This window comes from Pimephales promelas, chromosome 3 (genome assembly GCF_988280905.1).
Source record: "Pimephales promelas chromosome 3, fPimPro1.hap1.1, whole genome shotgun sequence".
Taxonomy (NCBI): Eukaryota; Metazoa; Chordata; class Actinopteri; order Cypriniformes; family Leuciscidae; genus Pimephales; species Pimephales promelas.
In genome coordinates, this window is record NC_142771.1 from 6,684,858 (window position 1) to 6,703,951 (window position 19,094).

The window sequence follows — 19,094 nt, forward strand, 5'->3', positions numbered from 1 at the left end:
TTGGTGGTTTTTTTTTTTTGGTTCTGGAATATTTCACTTTTAGTGTCACTTTGTTTGCGACAGGGTTATTTGGTACATTTAAAACTAAAACAATACTCATCGCTTGAAATAAACATTTCTGTCACTTGAAAAAAAACCCCCGCAAACTTAAAAACTTGGCAATAAATGATCAAAAACATATACTCATTTTATTTCAGCTAGTTTCCAAGGCGTCATTTATCATATTATTTAAAGTTCTTTGAAGAAACTTGAAGTACTAAAATAAATAAAAAGAAATTGTATTAAAAAAAAAAAAATGAGAACAATATAGACATTTAAAAAAAAAAAAACTAAAATGAATGAAATCTAAAATAACAGGTTTGTGACATTCTAAACATATGGCTTTAAATGGCTTTGTTAGCAATGTTACTCAGTGACACGATTACAGAGAAAATACTATCTGAATATTGTATCTAAGACATGAGTTATTAAATATAAGCGTCTAGTTATTGAACTGCAACATCTCGCTGGCAATCATGCTGGTCAAAATATCCGTCTATTTGCTTTAGTGATTTGGATGAAATAATCTGTATTTGCATTATTTTAGTGAATGTGTGTTGCACCTTGTGATTGCGGTCCTGACCCTCAGAAGTGCTCACTGCAGCTGTCTGGGAACATGTAAACACAACATATCAGATGCTGGAGCGCTTCCCAGTTCAGTGCATCGACACTCACTCACATCTGACCTGCACCACAAAACCAGCCACACGGGTCACTGTTTTGATATTGAGTTTTATATATCATCTGAATGCTGTTTGTTGGGATAAAACGAATATTTGGCTGAGATACAACTATTTGAAAAAGGGTGCAAATAAACCAACCAAACAAACACATATTTGCTTGTTCTTGCACCTTCATAACATTAAGCACAAACATCCACTGAGAAGCTGCTTCTGAGTTGGTTTTAAAGCATTCTCTCTCTCTTCCCCCTGTCTGACTCGATTAGCTGCACTGAATGGCTGTGGTCAAGATGAAAGGCTTGTAGTTTGGCTGTGAAGTCTTTCTCCTGCATGAATAAGCATATCCCAGCATCTCCAGACCCCCGGGGGCCTCCCGGACACTCTCCCCTGCTCCGGGCCTCCTCTCCTGGACACGCTTTTCCTGACTGAGAGGTCATTGCACTTCTAGAAAGGTCAAACATTAAAGGGTTAGTTCATAGTTTAAGATATTTAACCCCTTAACTGTCTCTTGCAACTAAATTTACTTCACTATATTACTATTAAATCCTAATCAAGTCATGACCTACGCTATCTCACGACCAATTCGTACGAATTCGACGAATGATTAAAAAATGGCTAATTCGTACGACCTCACTTGTACGAATTCGTACGATTTGTCTAAACCCACGTGATGGGTAGGTTTAGGGGCGGGGTAAGGGGTAGGCCATTCATACGAATTGGCCAATTCGTAAAATATGCGATTTAGCTAATTCGTACGAGTGAAGTCGTATGAATTGTTACGAATTAGCCACCTCGTAAAATTCGTACGAAATTCCGTGAGATCAGGCTGTCATGACAAACTATATATCGTTGGAAAGGTCTAAGACTCCTAAATAGATATTTAAGCACTGTTTTTTTTTTCTCACAATTTATGAATGAACAGTAATATATGAATTAATTTTAAGAAATCGACGTCATTGCAGGAGTTTCTGACCTTTGTCACAAAAAGTCGACGCACACACTTTTAATAATTGAAACTTTGGTTTTTAGTGCTGAAAGTTCATAATAAAACATAATTAGCATTTGTCAATAAAAAAAAGATAAAATTATATTTTAAAAAGTAAGGTAAGAAGTCCTCTAAAAAGTATGATATATATATTTATTATTATTATTATATCACATATTTTAGTAGTTATCATAAATTAGGTATCATTTGAAAGCTTATGAACTCAGAATTCATCCGGTGAAAACCGTTTTGAAATTGGACGCTGCGTTACCATAGAAACAGTATTTTTTATTAGGCCCCTCCCCTTTTGGGCATCATCTTTCTTAATTTATTATCGAAACCTTTTCTAATCTTGACAAAACATATATTGTCAGAAAGGTCTGAGTCTCAAGGTTCCATATTTAGTGACAGAAGTGATATTTGGACATAAATTTATAAATTTGTTATGGCAGAATGCATACAATTAAATTCAATGGCACCCGGTGGCTACTTTTGGTACTACGCCTAAACAAAATCTCATGGGAACTTAAATTTTTGAGATATCAACTTTAAATTTGGAACACAGCTTGGTTAGATATATAGCTTTCATTTTATAGTAATTTCATTGTAAAACATATTTGTATGACTTCTTTCATGCATGCTCTTTGAGGTGGTGACCATAGACCTCCATTATATGCCTGACAGACAACAACGGTTTGAGCTAATAATATCAAAATTGAAAATACTGTGGAAAAAAAGGCACCTACAGTACATCTTGGATGCCCTTGAGGTAAGATAAAACATATCAAAAGTTTATTTCAAAGTGAACTATCCCTTTAAAAAAAACAGTGTCACTTTTGAGACGAAGTGCAACTTTAACTTCTGCTATGAAGCAGCTCTTCAATCTCACATCTGACATTGACGGACTTAATGTAAGAAATGATCCGCGAAGGCCCAAGAAGGCGGGGGCTCGGAGCCACGCCCACCTGTCACGTAATCGGCACTGACCAATGGTAGTTCAAAGGGTCTTTCGAACTCCCGAAACGATCTTTGTTTTGAACTTCAGTTTTGATTTTGTTCAAAATGTCACCAGTTTGTTGTGAGAAAAATGAGTTCTTGAATTGTTCTGGACAGACTGATGTCAGTAAGCATGTGAAAAGTCAATGTGTGTGTCAGATTGTGTTGGAAGCCTGCTGTGTTTGTGTGTGTATGTTGGGTAATAGAAAGATTCTCGGTAAGAGAACACAACCGCTCTGTCCAGAATAAACCTAGAGACCTGCTGTCCTGCCAGGGCATATCGTTTACGGTACCACTCCTGACACCGTGTTTTACCTCCTCGCTTACATCCCAGAGTCAAATTTAATTGCTCCGGGGTTTTCGCAGGAGCCTTTCAGAAGTTTTCAGTAGAAGTCACCATGTGCTTTCCTATTTAATCTCACTGCTATCTAGGAGAAACTTAAAGAGATATCATTCATGATTTTAATAATGCAGTCAAGTCATTACCATAGCGCTTTATACAATACAGATGTGATAAACAGTAAAATAACTGCATTAATGATGCAAACTTCAATATGATAAAAAGACTATTGTCTCTATACAGACAATAGAGTTATTATTCAGCTCAAGAAAGCTTTGTGTTGAATCAGTTCAGATCAATAAGTGTGTAAAGTTCAGCTATAATAAGCTCTACAGAAGACAGTAGTGTCATTATTCAAACAAGTTCAAGTTTATTACAGGAGATTAAATGGATTTGTCCATTTATTATCATCTAAAGCAGTGGTTCCAACTTCCAACCCTCAAACACCTGATCCAGCTACACCCTAAAAAAGACTGGGTTGTTTTAACCCAATTTTGGGTCAAACATGGACAAACCCAGCCATTGGGTTAAATTTTTTAATTACATTTTTAACCCAACGTTTGGATTTGTCCACATTTGACCCAAAGTTGGGTTAAAACAACCCAGCATTTGTAGAGTGTAAAAAAATGGCTGGGTTGTTTTAACCCAACTTTGGGTCAAATATGGAAAAACCCAGCCGTTGGGTTAAATTTTTTAAATTGCATTTTTAACCCAACGTTTGGATTTGTCCACATTTGACCCAAAATTGGGTTAAAACAACCCAGCATTTGTAGAGTGCAAAAAAAAACGCTGGGTTGTTTTAACCCAACTTTGGGTCAAATCTGGACAAACCCAGCCGTTGGGTTAAATTTTTTAATCACATTTTTAACCCAGCGTTTGAATTTGTCCACATTTGACCCAAAGTTGGGTTAAAACAACCCAGCATTTGTAGAGTGTAAAAAAAATTCACTGGGTTGTTTTAACCCAACTTTGGGTCAAATATGGACAAACCCAGCCATTGGGTTAAATTTTTAAATTGCATTTTTAACCCAACATTTGGATTTTTTCCACATTTGACCCAAAGTTGGGTTAAAACAACCCAGCATTTGTAGAGTGTAAAAAAATTGCTGTGTTTTAACCCAACTTTGGGTCAAATGTGGACAAACCCAGCCATTGGGTTAAATTTTTAAATTGCATTTTTAACCCAACGTTTGGTTTTTTCCACATTTGACCCAAAGTTGGGTTAAAACAACACAGCATTTGTAGAGTGTAAAAAAAATTGCTGTGTTGTTTTAACCCAACTTTGGGTCAAATGTGGACAAACCCAGCCGTTGGGTTAAATTTTTAAATTGCATTTTTAATCCAACGTTTTGGGTTTGTCCAACATTTTTTAGAGTCTACATCACTCATAACATATTTAATAGTTAACAAACAAAACTGTTCAGGTTCGTGATGTGATGCATTTCTAAAATACATTTTTAAAAATCTAACCTTAAAAAAAAACTTTCAAATTGTATTCATTAGAATTGCCTGGATGGTGAAAATACACTTTGAAATAAATTAATTCATTATTAAAAGTGACAGTAAAATGTAAAATGTTACAAAAATGATATTTTTATCCCAACGTTTGGGTTTGTCCATATTTGACCCAAAGTTGGGTTAAAACAACCCAGTATTTTTACAGTCTACTCATTTTGATAAACGCGTTCATCTTTTTCCGAGTCAATTCATTCATTTTGTTCGTTGAATGAACCAAAAATGACACAAAAAAGATTCATTCATTTTGATGAACGAGTTCGAACAGGAGAGTCACAAATGAGTGATCGTTTCGCTTGATAAGACCCTTATTCATCATCAGGAATCATTTAAAACCCTTTGAGCAGTTTGCACTGAAACTGTCTTTTGGACCTTGAACCGTTTGGTTCCCATTGAAGTCCATTATATGGAGAAAAATCCTGGAATGTTTTCATCAAAAACCTTAATTTCTTTTCGACTGAAATTTTCCTTTCGACGCTTGTCCCGAGAAAAATGGCGTTCGTCAGGTCCAGTTTTGTGTCCAGCCTCTCACGGGGATTTCGGATGCCCCAACGCCTGTGATGAGACGACTCAACGCCTGTGATGAGACGACTCAACGCCTGCGATATGTTATGGCGCCGTTTGATTCATAAACAATATTTATATTTAATATTTATATTTAAACAATATGAATGTAAGCCAGAGGAGAACTGGCCCCCGACTGAGCCTGGGTTCTCCCAAGGTTTTTTCTCCATCCAATCTGATGGAGTTTTGGTGCCTTGCCACTGTCGCCTTGCTTTTGGCTTGCTTTGAGCTTACTCAGTTGGGGTTATTTAGTGTTTAGCAATGTTGTTGATCTGTGTTGTGCTACTTTCATGTTATCACTGTGAAGCTGCTTTGATACAATCTGTATTGTGAAAAGCGCTATATAAATAAATGTGACTTGACTTGACTTGACTGAAGAAAGAAAGACATGGACATCTTGGATGACATGGGGGTGAGTTAATTTATTAGCAAAAGTTTTTTGAAAAGTGAACTACTCCTTTAATCTCATTTTAATTAAGCAATTTTAACAAGCAGCAAAAAAATATTTTTTCTTTAAGTGCACATTCATTTTGAAGAACCAAATTAGGCAGAGGAGATCTGGCAAATCATCTCAGATGTATTAAGTTTCAAAGAACGGACCGACATTTTCGACATCTCTTCTGAAACTCTTGCAGGAGCTTACTCGGGTTTTTCCTCTGCATCTGAGAAACGGGAGACTTCAGTTAAAAGCCTCAGTTTCAGATCTCGCTGCGGTCAAAGCTGATTTTATATTCCCTATCTGTTAGGAACTCGTCGGTTTGTCTTTGTTTTGTCGTTTGCGGTTTGATTTCCAGGTCTAATGTCGATGTGATGATGTTGGCTGCAGATATGCCATTCGTTCAGTGTTTCACAGAATCATATAAAACTTAGTTTATCTGTCGGGCCTGTTCTTGACAATTTGTCAAAGCAAATCTGCCAAGTCTCTCTCAGCATGACGGCAGACAGAAGACTTGAGAAGACTTTGAAGGCCCACTGGAAAGCAGCCGGATCTGTGGCGTTGGGATCCAGGGCTGTGTTTTGGCCTCAGGGCCGTGGAGCGAGCCTGTCTGATCTTGTCTGCATGGCATGCAATGGAAAATACCCACCTCCTATACTGAAAGGCTGAGGTAAAAAAGTGTATGTGGAACTGACATATGCATGAGGGCCCATTCTGTGTGTGTGTGTGTGTGTGTGTCACCGTGAGCGTGAGGAGGATACGAGACTGGCCTCTAGGAAAGGAGAGGCCCTCCTGCCTGTGGTATTCTGGGTGCCTCCGTGTTTAATCACATTACCAACACTCGGAAAACCCGGAGCGAGACACGGACTGCAATCCACTGACCGCTGGAGATTCGTCAAACCATGCCCAGGTTAGATTTAACCACACAATCAAAAGAAGGCTTGAAAAAAAAATGAAGCCAGTTTGTGGGTGGGATTGTGATGTAAAAATGAAGCACATTTTTGCCAAACATGACATTCTCTTCATGTGCTGGATTTGATGTGATGGCCAGTGTTTTGACCAAATGGATCCAGACACCTTCAATATTTCTCACATTATCGGTTTATTCGCTATAGTTTAGGAAACGGTAATAAAATATGACAAGAAGAATCGTGCTGAATATCTGACAAATGTTAAATGTAAGTACACTCTCAGAAAAAAAAAGGTACAAAAGTTGTCACTGGGGCTGTACCTTTTCAAAAGGGAAAACTTTTGTCTATTTTAGGTGCTAATATGGACATTAAGGTGCTAATACATTAAGGCGCTAATATGTACATTTTAGGTGCTAAAATGGACGTTTAGATGCTAATATGTACATTTTAGGTGCTATTATGGACATTTCAGGTGCTAATATGGACGTTTAGATGCTAATATGTACATTTTAGGTGCTAATATGTGCATTTTAGGTGCTATTATGGACATTTTAGGTGCTAATATGGACATTTCAGGTGCTAATATGGACGTTTAGATGCTAATATGTACATTTTAGGTGCTAATATGTGCATTTTAGGTGCTATTATGGACATTTTAGGTGCTATTATGGACATTTCAGGTGCTAATATGGACGTTTAGATGCTAATATGTACATTTTAGGTGCTATTATGGACATTTCAGGTGCTAATATGGACGTTTAGATGCTAATATGTACATTTTAGGTGCTAATATGTACATTTTAGGTGCTATTATGGCCATTTTACGTGCTATTATGGACGTTTAGATGCTAATATGTACATTTTAGGCGCTAATATGTACATTTTAGGTGCTAAAATGGACGTTTAGATGCTAATATGTACATTTTAGGTGCTAATATGTGCATTTTAGGTGCTATTATGGACATTTTAGGTGCTAATATGGACGTTTAGATGCTAATATGTACATTTTAGGTGCTAATATGTGCATTTTAGGTGCTATTATGGACATTTTAGGTGCTAATATGGACGTTTAGATGCTAATATGTACATTTTAGGTGCTATCATGGACATTTTAGGTGCTATTATGTACATTTTAGGTGCTAATATGTACATTTTAGGTGCTAATATGTACATTTTAGGTGCTATTATGGACATTTTAGGTGCTAATATGGACATTTCAGGTGCTAATATGGACGTTTAGATGCTAATATGTACATTTTAGGTGCTAATATGTACATTTTAGGTGCTATTATGGCCATTTTACGTGCTATTATGGACGTTTAGATGCTAATATGTACATTTTAGGCGCTAATATGGACATTTTAGGTGCTAAAATGGACGTTTAGATGCTAATATGTACATTTTAGGTGCTAATATGTGCATTTTAGGTGCTATTATGGACATTTTAGGTGCTAATATGGACGTTTAGATGCTAATACGTACATTTTAGGTGCTAATATGTGCATTTTAGGTGCTATTATGGACATTTTAGGTGCTAATATGGACGTTTAGATGCTAATATGTACATTTTAGGTGCTAATATGTACATTTTAGGTACTATTATGTACATTGTCGGTGCTTATATGTACCATTAAGGCACCAATATGCACCCTTTAGGTACTTTTGAAAAGGTACAGCCCCAGTGACAGCTTTTGTACCTTTTTTTCTGAGAGTGTTGAACAAGCAGAGATTAGTGCGCTGTGCCTTTTCTCTTTCTCTCTGCTCTCGCTCCAGTCCAGCTCTTCTAGCTCAATCCACTCCTGGCTTTGCTTCTCGCATGTTCCCTGTGTGTAAAAGTAGGTCAGTGTTTGCTTTGTATTATTCAGCAACTGGGCTGATTGGAGATTGAGAGAGAGAGAGAGAGAGGGGGGGAGAGGGGGAGAGAGAGATCTTTAATGCCATCTCAGGGTGGGATGCATGCAAAACCAAGCCTTGTCATTGCATTTGTGTGTGTGTTTTGCAGTCTCATGCCAGCAGCCTGTGTCTCTGGCTCATTAGCAGGAGTCGCTGCTCCGCGGGCTGAAGGTTGTCCGCTAAAATGCGGCATTCCCAGCAGGCCTTGCAGCACACACAGCTCGCTACTGTTTCGTACCGGCGTCTGCCGCTCTCTCTTTCCCCTCCCGATGGCTCCGTTCCCTACGATAATGGCCCGATGTACTTTCCTCTCTGGCTGTCTTCTGCATTCCTCAGTCGGAGGATGTCCGTGCAGGAAAACAGCTCCGGGAGGCTAAACAAGAACATTCATTATTAAACTGCATAGCTAAAATGATTAAAAACACTTTAAAAATAGCACTTCTATACAACGTGTGCTTTTATACAATATGAAGAAGAAAGTTTTGGACCAGTGAATTGTGGACACATGCGTGTTTTGTCCGGCATTAGAACGGCCGCATCTTAGGTAGCGAGTTTCAGCCCGACGCAATTATGATTTTTACGTTGTTTAAATAGCGAATGCATTTGTGCCCATGGGCTACTGTGTGTTCAGGCGCAATATGACATCATGACTTTTGCGTAAACATACACGCATTCTTGTCCCCTATACGGGCCTATCTCTCGCACCTGAGCGTCTGTCGTCGATCTAACCCCAGTTCACTCTCAGAAAAAAAGGTACAAAAGCCATCAATGGGGCTGTACCTTTTCAAAAGGGAAAACTTTTGTCCATTTTAGGTGCTAATTTTAGGTGCTAATATGGACATTTAGGTGCTAATATGTACATTTTAGGTGATATTATGGACATTTTAGGTGATAATATGTACATTTTAGGTGATATTATGGACATTTTAGGTGCTAATATGTACATTTTAGGTGCTAATATGTACATTTTAGGTGCTAATATGGACATTTAGGTGCTAATATGTACATTTTAGGTGATATTATGGACATTTTAGGTGATATCATGGACATTTAGGTGCTAATATGGACATTTTAGGTGATATTATGGACATTTTAGGTGATATTATGGAGATTTAGGTGCTAATATGTACATTTTAGGTGCTAATATGTACATTTTAGGTGATATTATGGACATTTTAGGTGATATCATGGACATTTAGGTGCTAATATGGACATTTTAGGTGATATTATGGACATTTTAGGTGATATTATGGAGATTTAGGTGCTAATATGTACATTTTAGGTGCTAATATGTACATTTTAGGTGATATTATGGACATTTAGGTGCTAATATGTACATTTTAGGTGATATTATGGACATTTAGGTGCTAATATGTACATTTTAGGTGATATTTTGGACATTTAGGTGCTAATATGTGCATTTATGCTAACATGTACATTTAATTTCACTGAATGTGTACATATATATCTTTTGGGTAAACATACACGCCACTTTCGAGTCAAGTGGCGTGTTATCTCTACGCATTTTGAGCTATCCGCGTGTATGTCTACGCCATTAACGTCCGAGTGATTCCGCGTGTCTGTACACGCCGTCAAATGTCTGCGCGAAACTAAGCAAAATCTAGATCTACATCTGGGGAGCGATCTTTCCCTAGGATGGTGAGGGAACAGTCATAAATGCCATTAACCCCAGTGACGGGTAGGTTTAGGGACGGGGTTGAGGTAAGTCATATATTTATATAACGTTAAGTCAACGGCGTTCATAAACACGCTGAAAAGCGAATATGCGTCTTGATAGCACGGCAAAAATGAAAATACGAATTGGCGTGTCATACACACGCTACTTCATGAGATCAGTCTGTCAGGCGTATTGTTGGTGCGTCGCTATTTTGAGGCGAGTGAAATAGACCGCGCCATTGACCAACTCAATCCTGTTCTAAAGTCAATGGTGCAATATTTTTTTTGTTATTTAAAGAGCATATTAGTAATATGTGCCTATAGGCGGCCCACAACACGTTTCTGATTGGTGCCTCGATTTTGATGGATTGGAAATGGGCTTGAATGAGCTCTTTGCCAGAATCTAAATTTGCCAGAAGTTGTCTGGGTTTACCCAGGCTATCGGTTATGGTCAAACCTAAATATCGGTATCGGTAAATCCACTATTGGTCGACCTCTAGTTTCAGCCTAAGTGCATTTGTACCCTGCGCTTTAGATCCTTAAAATAGGGCCCAAAGTATACAAGTTGCTACGTTTTCGCTGTAACACCAAGGGTGGTCGCTGTGAGGTCTGCTCCTTCATTAGCCAGATTTAAATCGGCTCTTAAAACGTATCAATTCTCTTTGGCTTTTAATTAGGTCGCTATTGATATATTATAGTATGTATTAGAGCCAGACCGATATATCGGCAGACCGATATTATCGGCCGATGTTAGGCATTTTCCAAACTATCGGTATCGGCAGTTATAATGGCCGATAAATAAATATTTCCAAAATAAAATAAAAATGGACGAAACACGCTTGAACCATGTCATGAGTGTTGGAGTTGTATAGTTTGTCCACCAGAGGGCACTCTACACCGTCCCTGTTGGCAACACTCGTGTATAACGCACCACACAGGAGCTGATCCAGGTTGCAGGAAGCTTTTAAGGCAATGTAGGGACTAATTATTATTTTATTTATTTAATATATTTTGATGTTCCTCTCTTCTGTTGTGACAATAAAAGAAACAAGTTTCTTTTTAATAAGCATTATCATATTATTTTAGTTAAAACTCAAAAGTAACTACAAAAAACTAATGTTAGGGAAATCTGTTTTGTTTTTTGAAAAATTTTTGTTTTTTGAAAAATGTTTTGTTGCGCGTTTCTGGAAAAAAATATCGGCCGATATATCGGAATATCGGATTTTAAAACCAACAAATATTTGTATCGGTATCGGCCTTCAAAATCCTTAATCGGTCGGGCTCTATTATGTATTATTTGGATTGTATTGGGCGCAATGTGTTTATCTCTGTATTTGCCTTGTCTCTTTTTATGTGCACATTGTACGGCACAACTCTGTTGGTTTTAAATGTGCTACAGATATAAAATTTGACACGGACAAAATAGAGATATAGATATAGGAGGTTTCTGCCCAACAGCGACACGATCTAACGCGTCATGAAAGCTATTTATATGAATATGTTTCTCTGCTTTGATGTGTTTAGTATTTAGCCTCGGTTACACCTCCAGGAAAGTGAGAAAACAGTTGACACTTTAACCACGTTGTGTGTGTCTGTGAATAAACCAGCACGACGAGGTCACATATAGGTGAAGGAGGTTTACTTCCTGTTAGTCTGACCCAACAGTTTCTGGGTTTTTATTTTTTATTTTCTCTTTTGCTGACGAGACGATTTCTGCATGTGTTTGCAGGGTTGCGGTTGCATGTTTGTGGCTGTAAACTATCTGAGCCCTTGGTGAAACAAACCTGGTGTGCGTGTAAAGCACTTGTTGCAGTTTCTACTAACCTGCACTAGTGATTACATAACCGCCATTAACCGGAGACATCAGATGCCTCGTAATAGTTTCCTCATGATAAACATACTGGCATCAGTCCACCAGGAAGAGTTCCAGTGCTAAGCGTATCCGTGTATACTATTTAAAGTGTGTGTGAGAGAGAGACGGGGTTATCAGGGTCAAACCAGTGTTGTCTCAATGGAAAGAAAAATCACAAATGAGATCTTAATATCAAAAAAAAAATTAAAATCCTGCATGACAATGAAAGCAAATGGATTACATCTCTTGCTTCCTGGATCTCTAATCGCACACAAACTGTGCTAAACTTGGTTTCTCCAAAGAACAAAATTCTAACTTGAGTTCTTGAGTTAAAGTAATAATTAGTTCAACAAAAAATGAGTTATATTAAAATATATCCAGGTTTTTCCAAGCTTGATAATGGGAGTGAATGGTACCTTCGATTTTAAAGCCTGAAAAAGCGTGTCCATCCATCATAAAAGTAATCCATAAGGTTCATAAAGGCTTTCTGAAGCCAAGCGATGTGTTTTGTAAAAAAAAAAAAAACGATATTTATAACTTTATAAACTATAATCACTGTCTTCTGGCTGTAAGAGAGTCTGGTCCTGGTGGAAGAGTGACCTTTGACCCATATAAAGCTCATTATAAAGCTTGGATTAGACATCATGTGTTCCTGCGTTTGTTTTGACTAGTAACGGATCCTACTTTGCATAATCTTGCATTAATTATTATTTTGCTAGTTGATTCAGGTCAACTGTTTTTCCATTTACTTTAAACAAAACCATAGTAAGTAACCTTATATTTGTATATTCTATTTCGCGATAATTGTAACAATTCACTAGTACCGTTCAAAAGGGTCGGTAAGATTTTTTTTTTAATGTTGTGAAAGAAGTCTATTATTCTCAACAGGACTGCTTTTGAACAGTTGTGTGTGTTGTTTTTAAAGCTTATCATTAGTGAATCAACATTCATTCATAATGCTTTCCTTGGTGAATATATGAAACCGAGCAAGACAAAAAAAAAAAACCATTTGAATCAAATTTGTGAAGATGGACTGAATGTGATTCAGCTGGTTGGTTAGGTTCACGGAGTAGAAATCTTTCTTGAAAACGTTTTTAGATGCTAATGGAGAAAACGAGGCCGCTCATTGTTCAAGCTCTGATAGCAGCTCTGTCCAACTGTGTCAGAAATCTGGCCAAATCAATGTAATATGGGTAAGAAGTCATACTGTACAGATTAATGACCCTGATGTGTTGAAAATCTCCTATGGTATTCACTCACCGTAAGAAGATTGGCATAATGGGCCTTTAAAATTATTCACTTCATACTTTCATAAACGTTTGGTTAGTAGCACAATACAAAACAGCTTTCAGCGTGAATGTATAACCGTTTGCTCTTGATGCATTATCAGATGTAGGCTACATGAATATTACCTTATTTTTGGCATGTTGTCATGCTTTATTGGAATCGATGGTTCTATAAAGAACCTTTAACACCCGTGGAATCTTTTCATTCCGAGACAGATTCTTTAGATTTTTAAAATGTTCTTCACTCCAAGAAAAAAACGTTGTTTTAAGAACTGAACAGACAATCGGCCTATTGTTTAAATACAGTCGATTCTGTCAATCTAAGGGTGCAGGAAAACGTGTCAGATGCAACTTATACTGTGTGTGAATAAAAGATCTCTTTAGTTGGATGTAGGGCAAGTTAGCGCAACAATAACGTTTTAACGGTTAAAAAAATGGCGACGTTAATGCAGACTTAATTTTGACCCTATGAATCACCCGTAGTTTAAGCCATGGTTGACGAGTTAGATCAACGGTTTTTCCTTCATCAAATATAATTGCGCATCCCGTCCAATAATCGCGAAAAGAGCTTTGTGTTCTGTTACTTATTATGATAAGAAAGTCTCATCTTTCAAATACTGTACATTTTATCGCGAAATTCAAACAGTTTAGGCCGTTTTGACGCGTTTAAATGCGACGTGACACGGATCTCTAGCGCCTCGGTTCAAGCAGCAGCGCGAGTGTTTTCCTCCACTTTAATACAAATTATTTCTAGAAAAAACATGCATGGATACCAGAAGGTATGTTGAAAGATACCGTACAACTTACTGAAATCCCTATCATGACTCATGTAATCACTCAATCTGTGTTTCAACCGCGGAACGACGTCAATAAAAGATCTGTGAATAGTGGTTTTTTACCTCAGGAAAGTTAACCAGTGTTCAGTTCGTTAGCTATAAAACACTAAAGAAGAGCTTATTTACTGTTAATTATATATGTGGTTTAATAACTTCGCCATGAAGAAGTGTTTTATGTGCAACTGAGTTGTAGCCTATAATTTCAGCTTTTATTTGAGTGTATGCTATCTATCTGGAAATAAATAGGCTAACAGTTGAATATATTAGCTTTGTTGCTAATTTTAACCTCTAATATTATAATGTAACAAATGATGGGGTTCCCTGTATAGTTTGCAGCATTATTTTTCTTTAAGATCGTTTAATATCGGGATCGGCCGATATCATCCTGAATAATCTGTCGGTATGGGCGGAGAATTTTAGTATCGGTTTATCTCTAGTTTATAATAATATAATAAATATCTTATCATGTACATAACCTTAACGAAGTGTGAAATTTGTAAGAAATACATATCGCAGTTGTAGCTGTACGTGTCTTCTTAATTCTGTATATTTGTGCTCTGTTGGTTAGATGTGGACACTGAATGTGGGTGTTGTATCAATAATGTGAAGCCGACTCAAAAACAGAAAACACTGAAAAGCGCTTGATTGAAAAACTCTGCGTGAGTTTAAAGAGGTTTTCACTCGGGTGAGTCAGGCGCCCTTGAGATATTTTCAACATCGGATGTAAATCTATTATCATCTGATCAGGCTGTAAAATGATTTATGCAAAGTGGAAATATTCAGATGTACGTTACCCATGGCAACCCATCGCCAGCACTTTAATGATGTGTGTGTATTCATTCACATATCGCAGTTAGAATAAGATTAAAGGGAGAGCAAATGAAGACTCTTGCTCAAATCTGCTTCTCAGATATTTCTCCTAAGAAAAAGATCCATAAAGATGATCTCATGTGTCTTCTCAGAGTCTCAACAATAATGGGGTAGATTTAGAAAATCAGAGATCTTAATATGAACTGAAATTTGTCATAAATGTCTTCAGAGATCAAATGTTCTGATTTTAAAGCCCTTCTTGTATGAATTTTATATTATGCCCTATATGCTCATAAATGACCACTAACTCATTTATGTCTCTTTTAAGTCTCAGTGTCCTGAGCGCGTCGGTAATGACCTGGTGACCACATCAACCAGGGCATTTCTTACATTCATCTCTAAGTTATAGTCATGAGTGACCTGTAGTTCAATTTGTCTGACGGGTCACAGATTCCAGGTCAGCCCTTTATGAAGAAACACACACTTCCTCTACGGCCGACACACTTTTCATGCGATCGAAATCCGCAAGTTTTGGATTGCATGTGGAATGCGTCACTTTAAAACTCAGTCTGGAGATCTGTTAAAATAATTGTCAGTTAGGAAGGCAAATTCTGTTTCCAAGTTGTTCAAAAAATCGACACAGATGTTTATTAAAACACGATTTTTCCCCCCTTTATACTACAGTGGTTTCTAAGGGATTCAAAAAAAATTTGAGAAGAAACAATTTTTTTATAACTTAATGTGTTTAAAATGTTAATTAAATGCTATTAAACAGCTGATTATTAATACAATTAGCTTTTTAAAGACTGATAAGAAATCCTAAGATTAATTGCAATTAAAAAAAATGTTGAAATAAAATGTTAATTTCAGATGCATATGCCTTTAAATAAATAGTAAATATTTTCATGCAATACTTCAGCAAATACTTCAGCAAATTTGATGTTATTTAATGCAATGAATATAAAATCTTTATAAAGACAGTCCAGAAATCATGACATTAAATGCAATTATTATTATTATTATTTTAATTAATATCCGATACATAGTCCTTTAATTTAACTGTGACATTAATGTGTTTTAATCGTGAGTTAACTATGCCATTAATGCGATTAATTGCGAGTTAACTATGACATGAATGCGATTAATCACAGTTAACTATGACATGAATGCAATTAATCGCAAGTTAACTACAACATTAATGTGATTAATCGTGAGTTAACCATGCCATTATTGTGATTAATCGTGAGGTAACTATGCCATTATTGTGATTAATCGTGAGGTAGCTATGCCATTACTGTGATTAATCGCGAGTTAACGATGAAATAAATTTGATTAATCGAGAGTTAACTGCAACATTAATGTGATTAATCGTGAGTTAACTATGCCATTATTGTGATTAATCGTGAGTTAACTATGCCATTACTGTGATTAATCGCAAGCCAACCATGACATTAATGCGATTAATCGCGAGTTAACTATGCCATTATTGTGATTAATCGCGAGTTAGCTATGACATTAAGTTGATTAAACGCGAGTTAACTATGCCATTAATGCGATTAATCTCAAGTTAACTATAAAATTAATGCGATTAATCGCGAGTTAACTGCAACATTAATGCGATTAATCGTGAGTTAACTATACCATTATTGTGATTAATCGAGAGTTAACTGCAACATTAATGTGATTAATCGTGAGTTAACTATACCATTATTGTGATTAATCGAGAGTTAACTGCAACATTAATGTGATTAATCGTGAGTTAACTATACCATTATTGTGATTAATCGAGAGTTAACTGCAACATTAATGTGATTAATCGTGATTTAACTATACCATTATTGTGATTAATCGTGAGTTAACTATGCCATTACTGTGATTAATCGCAAGCCAACCATGACATTAATGCGATTAATCGCGAGTTAACTATGCCATTATTGTGATTAATCGCGAGTTAACGATGAAATAAATTTGATTAATCGAGAGTTAACTGCAACATTAATGTGATTAATCGTGATTTAACTATACCATTATTGTGATTAATCGTGAGTTAACTATGCCATTACTGTGATTAATCGCAAGCCAACCATGACATTAATGCGATTAATCGCGAGTTAACTATGCCATTATTGTGATTAATCGCGAGTTAGCTATGACATTAAGTTGATTAAACGCGAGTTAACTATGCCATTAATGCGATTAATCTCAAGTTAACTATAAAATTAATGCGATTAATCGCGAGTTAACTGCAACATTAATGCGATTAATCGCGAGTTAATTTTCCCATTAACATGATTAATCGCTAGTTAACTATGACATTAATGCAATTAACTTGCGATTAAATATTTTAATAGTTTGACAGAACTAGTTGCGATATAGCTGCTACATTGCGGTTTCATTTCACAGCTGATATCATGCCTTTTTATTATCTTTTTAGAGCCTGACAGCCCGAGTCCCCATTCACGTCCATTGTATGGAAAAGTGCTGCTCAGACATTCAGCAAAACGCCTCCTGTTGTCCTCGACAGAAGAAAGACAATCATGCAACCTGTATGCCAACCTCAAGCGACATGAGGGTGAGTAGATATTTGTGTTCAATATTCCTGTCATCAATAAACAAGCTCTTACACTGTCTGTCTGTCTGCGCAGTGAAAACACAGACGGCTCTGTCAATCCTCTGTGTGTGTGTGATCGTGTGTTTCTTTTGTAAATAACAAAAAGAGCAGCTCGTCATGTTCGATCTCACCTCTACCCACACACTCGCCACTTCTGCTGAACAGCCTCCACATCTACAACTACAACCCTTCCTCATCCTCTTCCTCGCTGCCGTTCTCCGGGAGGGGGTGGCGTGGGATCTGAGGAACATCGCTGCTATAGACAGAAATATCTAAAGGAAGCACACATACGCTCACGGTTGTGTCAGCCTTCGTGTTATTGGCAGGGAAAAGCAGCAAAGATATTTCCATAGAGCAGAAGCAGAACGCTTTCATTATTAGACACATCGCTCCTCAGATAACCAACGTGTTCTAAGAACATTCTCATTACCTTACACTCTTAGAAGAAAAGGTTCTATATAGAAGCTTAAAGGGTTCTGACAGACGCATCATATTTAGAACCTTTCAGTTTTAATTAGTATGATTAATCGCGATTAATCGCAGCCAAAATAAAAGTTTGTTTACATAATATATGTGTGTGTGTGCTGTGTATAATCATTTTGTATATATAAATAAATGTATATATTTAAGATTTTTTTTAATTTATATAAATATAAATTATATATAAATATACAGTATATACATGCATATATTTCTTAAATCTATAAATATATATATATACACACAAAATAATTATACACAGAACACACGCACATATATTTTGTTTTGGATGTGATTAATCGTTGCCCAGCCCTAGTTTCAATTAATTTTTTTTAATTCAATTGAATTATAATTCAATTTTATGAATTAAGCAGCATTTAAACATATTTTACTGTAATCCCTTTAACTATTATGCAATAGTTTAAGACATTTCTCTTTATATAGAGCCGTTTAGGCATGAAAGGTTCTTTAAAATAGAGTCGAGAACCTTAGAGTTCTAAATAGAACCCCATTAAAACCTTTATTCTAAGAGTTAATTTAAAAAAGTCTTCCGTTTTTTTTTTAATTCTTTTTTTTTTAAATCTCGGTTATGCGAACCTCAAGGAAACGTTTCGTTTTATAAATCTGCTAACGTTATGTGAATGTTACTTTTTTAACGTTCTGTAGCAAGTAGTAACATTTAAAGAATGTTAGACGAACATTCAGCTAAAACGCTTCAGAAAAAAACATTCCATGAATCATTTATAAATAATATTTTTGTGCTAATGTATTTATAACGTTATTAAGGACCACATAACTTTAAACAAACATTCTAGTAATGTTGCTAAACTAGTTTGTTCACCTTGAACGTCAGCTAAAGCTCTGAGAACGTTCCCTGCTAGCTGGATCTGACTGTGCTCGGAATACACTGAAAGAAAATACACTGACAAAATTGGTGTAAAAATGCACACACACTCACTCACATACTTAAACACTCACACATATACAGACACACACAGAGATACATACTTGCGCACACACACACACACACACAAATTCACTTATAGATATTGCAAGTACATTTCACAAATGATTACAAACATCAATAACACTGATTTTCTTTGCTCCGTATACAACTTTTAACAGTGTATGTTTGGTGACAAGGCCCTTGGTAAAGACCTGTAGCACTTTGAGGCTCTCTCTC

The 19,094-nt window shown here is 36.5% G+C and overlaps 1 long non-coding RNA gene across 5 annotated transcripts in view; it reads left to right on the forward strand.

Annotated features, from left to right (window-relative positions):
- The window catches only part of LOC148981938 (uncharacterized), a 52,359-nt gene that overhangs the window by 11,579 nt on the left and 21,686 nt on the right, over positions 1-19,094 (forward strand). For 2 of the 5 annotated variants that reach the window (XR_016153041.1, XR_016153017.1), the window contains exon 5: positions 17,255-17,392. This is a non-coding gene — a long non-coding RNA (uncharacterized LOC148981938). Of the gene's footprint in view, positions 1-985; positions 1,187-5,563; positions 6,466-13,831; positions 13,954-17,254; positions 17,393-19,094 lie in introns of those variants that run through there. The other 3 variants (XR_016153029.1, XR_016153023.1, XR_016153035.1) reach the window with 3 other exon arrangements.